We start from the raw sequence: 7,252 nt of genomic DNA, 5'->3' as shown, positions 1-7,252 counted from the left end.
AACGAAGCAGGCAGTCAGGGAAGCAGGGGGACGACGAGGAATGACGAGACACACAGCAACGTCAAAACACGGGAACGGAGGTCTGCGGTAGGATGACACGACAATGAAACACGGAAGGGAAAACACTGAGAGAGCAAGATACATAAAGCAGGAGATGATCGCTTACTGTACAGTAGACTATATTCCGGTGGCGGCATGACAGGTTGTCCACGCTTATGAAGGCAGCTACTTCATTAACGGCAGGTGTGCTGATAGAGGATTGCCGCCAGCTGTGGAGGTGCGTGGCCGCGGTCTGCGCGGCGCGTGTGGGGGCGTGTCCTGCGGTGCTTGCAGCGCGCAAGGTTGAGGGCGCATTCCAATGCGCCCCGGCCGTGACAGTATCCCCCTCCTTATGGACAGCTCCCAGATGTCCTCTAGCTGGAACCAACAGAAACACGGGAACAAAAGTCAAGGGAGGGCGGAGGGGCGAATTGGAGGTGGGTCGCCGGCCCAAGTGTCCCCGAATCCACCGGGGACGAGTCTGGTGGCGGCGGTGAGAAGAACGCCGCTGAGGCGGACGACCAAGGAACGGCCACCCTCTTGGCCATCGGGAAGGCGGACGCAAGTGGTGCCATGATGAGTCTGGCCGGAGACGAGGAGGTGACATCGGAGGCAAAGAGGATGACGTCATCGGCGGCGTGGAAGTGACAGACATCGGCGGCGAGGAAGCGGCAGATGTCATCGGCGACGTGGAAGCGGCAGACGTCATCGGCGACGTGGAAGCGGCAGACGTCATCGGCGACGTGGAAGCGGCAGACGTCATCGGCAATGCAGGCATGGAAGCAGCAGGCGTTGTCGGCGCCGGACACGAGGACGGCTGAGGATCAGGCCGAGGTGCTGAGGTCGACGCTGCAGGCCGAGGGGCAGAGGTCGAGGCCAGCCTGGAAGCTGGCGGAGACGCAGGAGTCAGCCTGGAAGCTGGTGCTAGCTCTGAGGCTAGTTCGGGGACAGGTGCTAGCTCGGACGCTAGTTCGGGGACAGGTGCTAGCTCAGACGCTAGTTCGAGGTCAGGTGCTAGCTCGGACGCTAGTTCGGGGTCAGGTGCTAGCTCGGACGCTAGTTCGGGGTCAGGTGCTAGCTCGGACGCTAGCTCGGGGTCAGGTGCTAGCTCGGACGCTAGCTCGGGGTCAGGTGCTAGCTCGGGGACAGGTGCTAGCTCGGGGACAGGTGCTAGCTCGGACGCTAGCTCGGGGACAGGTGCTAGCTCGGACGCTAGCTCGGGGTCAGGTGCTAGCTCGGACGCTAGCTCGGGGTCAGGTGCTAGCTCGGACGCTAGCTCGGGGTCAGGTGCTAGCTCGGACGCTAGCTCGGGGTCAGGTGCTAGCTTGGACGCTAGCTCGGGGACAGGGGCTAGCTCGGTGACTGGTGGCTGCGGCTGAGAAAAGCAGAAGACAGGGGGTATTTGTCTGGCAGGTGGTAGCCTGTCTGGGTGCAGCTGTGCTACCACATCAGCACAGCCACCAGTACTAAAATGGAAGAGACTAGAATATATGAGAATGTCAAAATACTTGTTGACATTCATTCTGTCACCATAAGGTTGCCTATAGACAAACAACCATCCATGCACTTTAGGTTATTCAAGGTTTATACCAGTGGTTCTTAACCTGGGTTCGATCGAACCCTTGGGGTCCGGTGAGTCGGCCTCAGGGGTTCAGGGGAGGTCAAAACACACCCGACTCATCGTGTAAATACAAACTTCTTCCTATCGGCGTATTACGGATACGGCAACAGCTGACTGGTTTGCAGGTGTGTAATTTGTTGTGAGTTTATGCACTGTGTTGGTTTTGTTCTTTGAACAAGGTGATGTTCATGCACAGTTCGTTTTGTGCACCAGTATAAAAACATGGTAACATTTTAGTATGGGGAACATATTCACCATTAATTAGTTGCTTATTAACATGCAAATTAGTAACATATTGGCTCTTAACTAGTCATTATTAATGCCTTATTCGGCATGGCCTCCTTATAACCCTAACCTTGGCCCTAACCCTAACCAAATAACTCTAAATTAAGTATTTATTACTTAGTATATGTTCCCCTAGTGTCCAAATAACTCTAAATTAAGTCTTTGTTACTTAGAATATGTTCCCCGTACTAAAGTGTTACCAAAAACATATAACTTTGTCTTGAATTTGAAAAAAAAAAAATGTTTTTTTTCACTAAAGGGTTTGGTGAATGCGCATATGAAACTGGTGGGGTTCGGTACCTCCAACAAGGTTAAGAACTACTGGTTTATACAGTTTTGGTTTTGGTTTATTTCCTGGTATGTAAAATAATGCTAAAAATAACCACAACATATCAACGTGTTTGACCTCAACTGCTGTGGTTATTTTGTTTGAGGAAACCTTTAGCGTTAGTGTGCATGCTCAGTAGCGTTGACCCATTTGGCACTACCCTTGTGCTTTATCACACTTTATCATCCTTCGCTCTGTGCTATGACGTCAGCAACTGACCACAAATGTAAAGTTTGTGTTTACGTGTAGCAGACTTGGTAGGTATCAGGTTGAGTAATATCACACCAGCGATCTGTATTCATACATTTATTTACACATTTAGCAATGAAAAAAAGGGGCACAATTAGCAAACACACACACAGCAGCAGGACCACTCCCAGTCTTCAGTGTTGTTGCAGACATACGATTCTCCCAGCAGAGTCATTGTAATGATTTATTTGTTTCAGACATAAGTTACATTAAGGAAGAGCATGTGTTTCCTATCCCTTGCAACAACATTTTTAATGAACAACAAAAATGTGCAGGTTTCAGAATGTTCAGTACAAAAAATTGTGTAAACAATATTTTCAAGTTACATGGCTTATTCCAGAATTGGAAAACATCCAGCTTTGGAAAAAAAAAACTTCTTATGTATTCATCATCAATAATATCACATAATATTTAACGTTCTTTTCCAGGCCTTTTTCTCACAGGACTCTTCTAAAATGGTGTATGCCAGCTTTAAAGATGATCAATAGTAAAATACTGTGTTCATCACCACATTGACAGTTTGCAGTTGTTTCCTCCCATTATAGATTTCAACCAATGTTATTCAGGCCTACACCAACTGTCAACATTTGAAAAAGCTGAAGTCCTATGAAATACTTGAACAAAGTCTTTGATGCATTCACAAGCAAGCGTTAACAAATGAGACAGAGCGATAGATGGGGGGCGTCTGAGAACCACCGCTGAACAAATGAGGCTATTCTTTGGCACATACCCTGCAATTCGCCTTACGAGAAGTTTTGGCCCAGCAAAACAAAATGACAAGCAGACTGGAGGTCACTAAAAACTGTCCATGACCTGGATGTAACAGAGAGAAAAAAAGAGAAACTTTTTGGAAAGTCAGACTTTTTCTGGGCAGAGTAAGGATAGGATAGGATAGACTTTATTATCCCACAATGGGGAATGATGTGGTTGCTGTGTAGATATAAACAGTCCACAAAAAATAAGATAAAAAAAAACCATGAAAACAAGAGGGAAACATTAAAGAAAACAAAGGACTGAAAAGAACACATAACTACCACTTCAGTGGAAACATTTTTACATACATCTACAAAAGTAAAATGCAAGGCAAGATTACCTAAGCCTGCCAATACCAAGAAAAGCATGCATAGCTGAGCAAAGGATCCCTTTCGTAGGCCGATGTCCCGTCAGACGTTTTGTGTCAGGAAAGCTATATAGTCCAGATAGTTTGGTGCAGGACTTTAAAGTTTATCAAGGGATAAACACAGCTTGGGACTTGGGGCAGCAGCAGTACTACATGTGGTTGAAACTGTTCCCAGAATTACTGGCTAAGGGACTTCCAGCAGCTGGAACCACAACAAAAAAACCTTCTCCCAAAGCCATGTCAGTTGCCTGATGACAATCAATGAAAGAAGGATAAGAGCGTCATTGATTGTAGATACAGGTCTTGTGTTGGTGATCAAAAATAGGTTTAACAACAAGCCAGTGAGGATGGCTTCTATTGTACAAAACCCAAAACCAGTGACGTTGGCACCTTGTGTAAGTCATAAATAAAAACAGAATACAATGATTTGCAAATCCTTTTCAACCTATATTCAATTGAATAGACTGCAAAGACAAGATACTTAACGTTCGAACTGGAAAACTTTTATTTTTGCAAATATTAGCTCATTTGCAGAGGTGGGTAGAGTAGCCATAAATTGTATTCAAGAGTACTGTTAGTTTAGAGATGTATTGCTCAAGTCAAAGTAAGGAGTAGTCACCCAAATATTTACTTGAGTAAAAGTAAAAAGTATGTTGTGAAAAAACTACTCAAGTACTGAGTAACTGATGAGTAACCTGTTCGTTTAATGATGACGGCAACAAATAATGCACAAAAACATAAAAATAGCAATGAGCAAATTCAGAGCCAGGAATATCTCTTATGCAACTAAAACAATAATATATATAAATGGGTTATACTTGTATAGCGCTTTTCTACCTTCAAGGTACTCAAAGCGCTTTGACAGTATTTCCACATTTACCCATTCACACACACATTCACACACTGATGGCGGGAGCTGCCATGCAAGGCGCTAACCAGCAGCCATCAGAGGCAAAGGGTGAAGTGTCTTGCCCAAGGACACAACGGACGTGACTAGGAAGGTAGAAGGTGGGAATTGAACCCCAGTAACCAGCAACACTCCGATTGCTGGCACAGCCACTCTACCAACTTCGCCTAAGGCAAATTGAGCCACTACTCAGTGGCCTAGTGGTTAGAGTGTCCGCCCTGAGATCGGTAGGTTGTGAGTTCAAACCCCGGCCGAGTCATACCAAAGACTATGGGACTATGGGACCCATTACCTCCCCGCTTGGCACTCAGCATCAAGGGTTGGAATTGGGGGTTAAATCACCAAAAATGGATCTCGGGCGTGGCACCGCTGCTGCCCACTGCTGCCCACTGCTCCCCTCACCTCCCAGGGGGTGATCAAGGGGATGGGTCAAATGCAGAGGACAAATTTCACCACACCTAGTGTGTGTGTGTGACAATCATTGGTACTTTAACTTTAACTTTAATAACTTAACAGCACCATAGGCTCAGTAAGCAGATTATAAAGGAAAATAACAAGTTAGCCTTTACGCAAACCATAAACTGATAGGTGTGGGCTGCACCTGGGAACACACTGTGCACTTCTGATTGGTGCTTCTATGCATGCGCGTGTGTCTTTGTCTGTCTCTCTATGAGGCTGCAGTGCGTTACTAAATGTCCCCACACGATGTACATTTGACAGTGATTCATAGCAGGGAAGCTAACATCAGCCTACGGTGACAGCCAAAATATCTACTAACGTTACTTACCGCGATCTGCTTCCTCAAATTTGACGTTGAGTTCGTGTAAGCTTAAGCTTGTTGCCGCTGAAACTTTATGTGCAGTTAATAACGTGACCGCCTAGCTCTGTTTGATTGGTGAAACGGAGTCAAACGTCGCCAGTGACTGCATTTGATTGGTGAAACCAAAACAAACAAAGCGTGCATTAACAGATCGATAAAAATCAGTAGTGAGTAGAATGTAGATAAATGGAGCGTAGTAAAAGTAACGTTTCTTCTCTATAAATATACTCAAGTAAAAGTAAAAGTATGTTGCATTAAAACTACTCTTAGAAGTACAATTTATCCCAAAAGTTACTCAAGTAGATGTTTCGGAGTAAATGTAGCGCGTTACTACCCACCTCTGCTCATTTGTAATTTGACGCCTGCAACATGTTTCAAAAAAGCTGGCACAGGTGGCAAAAAAGACTGAGAAAGTTGAGGAATGCTCATCAAAAACTTATTTGGAACATCCCACAGGTGAACAGGCTAATTGGGAACAGGTGGGTGCCATGATTGGGTATAAGAGCAGCTTCCATGAAATGCTCAGTCATTCACAAACAAGGATGGGGCGAGGGTCACCACCTTGTCAACAAATGCGTTAGCAAATTGTCGAACAGTTTAAGAACATTTCTCAATGAGCTATTGCAAGGAATTTAGGGATTTCACCATCTACGGTCCGCAATATCAAAAGGTTCAGAGAATCTGGAGAAAAAACTGCACGTAACCTTCGATCCCTCAGGTGGTACTGCATCCAATAGCGACATAAGTGTGTAAAGGATATCACCACATGGGCTCAGGAACACTTCAGAAAACCACTGTCAGTAACTACAGTTCGTCGCTACACCTGTAAGTGCAAGTTAAAACTCTACTGTGCAAAGCCTAAGCCATTTATCAACAACACCCAGAAACGCTGCCGTCTTCGCTGGGCCCGAGCTCGTCTAAGATGGACTGACGCAAAGTAGAAAAGTGTTCTGTGGTCTGACGAGTCCACATTTCAAATTGTTTTTGTAAACTGTGGATGTCGTCTCCTCTGGAACAAAGAGGAAAAGAACCATCCGGATTGTTATAGGTGCAAAAGTATAAAAGCCAGCATCTGTGATGGGATGGGGGTGTATTAGTGCCCAAGGCATGGGTAACTTACACATCTGTGAAGGCACCATTAATGCTGAAAGGTACATACAGGTTTTGGAGCAACATACAGTATGTTGCCATCCAAGCAACATTATCATGGACGCCCCTGCTTATTTCAGCAAGACAATGCCAAGCCACGTGTTACAACAGCGTGGCTTCATAGTAAGTGAAGTGAAGTGAATTATATTTATATAGCGATTTTCTCTAGTGACTCAAAGCACTTTACATAATGAAAACCCAATATCTAAGTTACATTAAAAGCAGTGTGGGTGGCACTGGGAGCAGGGGGGTAAAGTGTCTTGCCCAAGGACACAACGGCAGTGACTAGGATGGCGGAAGTGGGGATCGAACCTTGAACCCTCAAGTTGCTGGCACGGCTACTTACCAACCGAGCTATACCGCCCCAGTAAAAGAGTGCGGGTACTAGACTGGCCTGCCTGTAGTCCAGACCTGTCTCCCATTGAAAATGTGTGGCGCAATATGAAGCCTAAAATACCACAATGGAGACCCCCGGACTGTTGAACAACTTAAGCTGTACATCAAGCAAGAATGGGAAAAAATTCCACCTGAAAAGTTTCAAAAATTGGTCTCCTCAGTTCCCAAACGTTTACTGAGTGTTGTTAAAAGGAAAGGCCATGTAACACAGTGGTAAACATGCCTCTGTACCAACTTTTTTGCACTGTTGCTACCATTAAAAATTCCAAGTTAAAGATTACTTGCAAAAAAAAAAAAGGTTTCTCAGTTCAAACATTCATTTTCTTGCCTTTGCAGTG

This window comes from Entelurus aequoreus, linkage group LG12 (assembly GCF_033978785.1).
Source record: "Entelurus aequoreus isolate RoL-2023_Sb linkage group LG12, RoL_Eaeq_v1.1, whole genome shotgun sequence".
NCBI classification, from domain to species: domain Eukaryota; kingdom Metazoa; phylum Chordata; class Actinopteri; order Syngnathiformes; family Syngnathidae; genus Entelurus; species Entelurus aequoreus.
Note: the sequence above shows the minus strand (reverse complement) of the source record.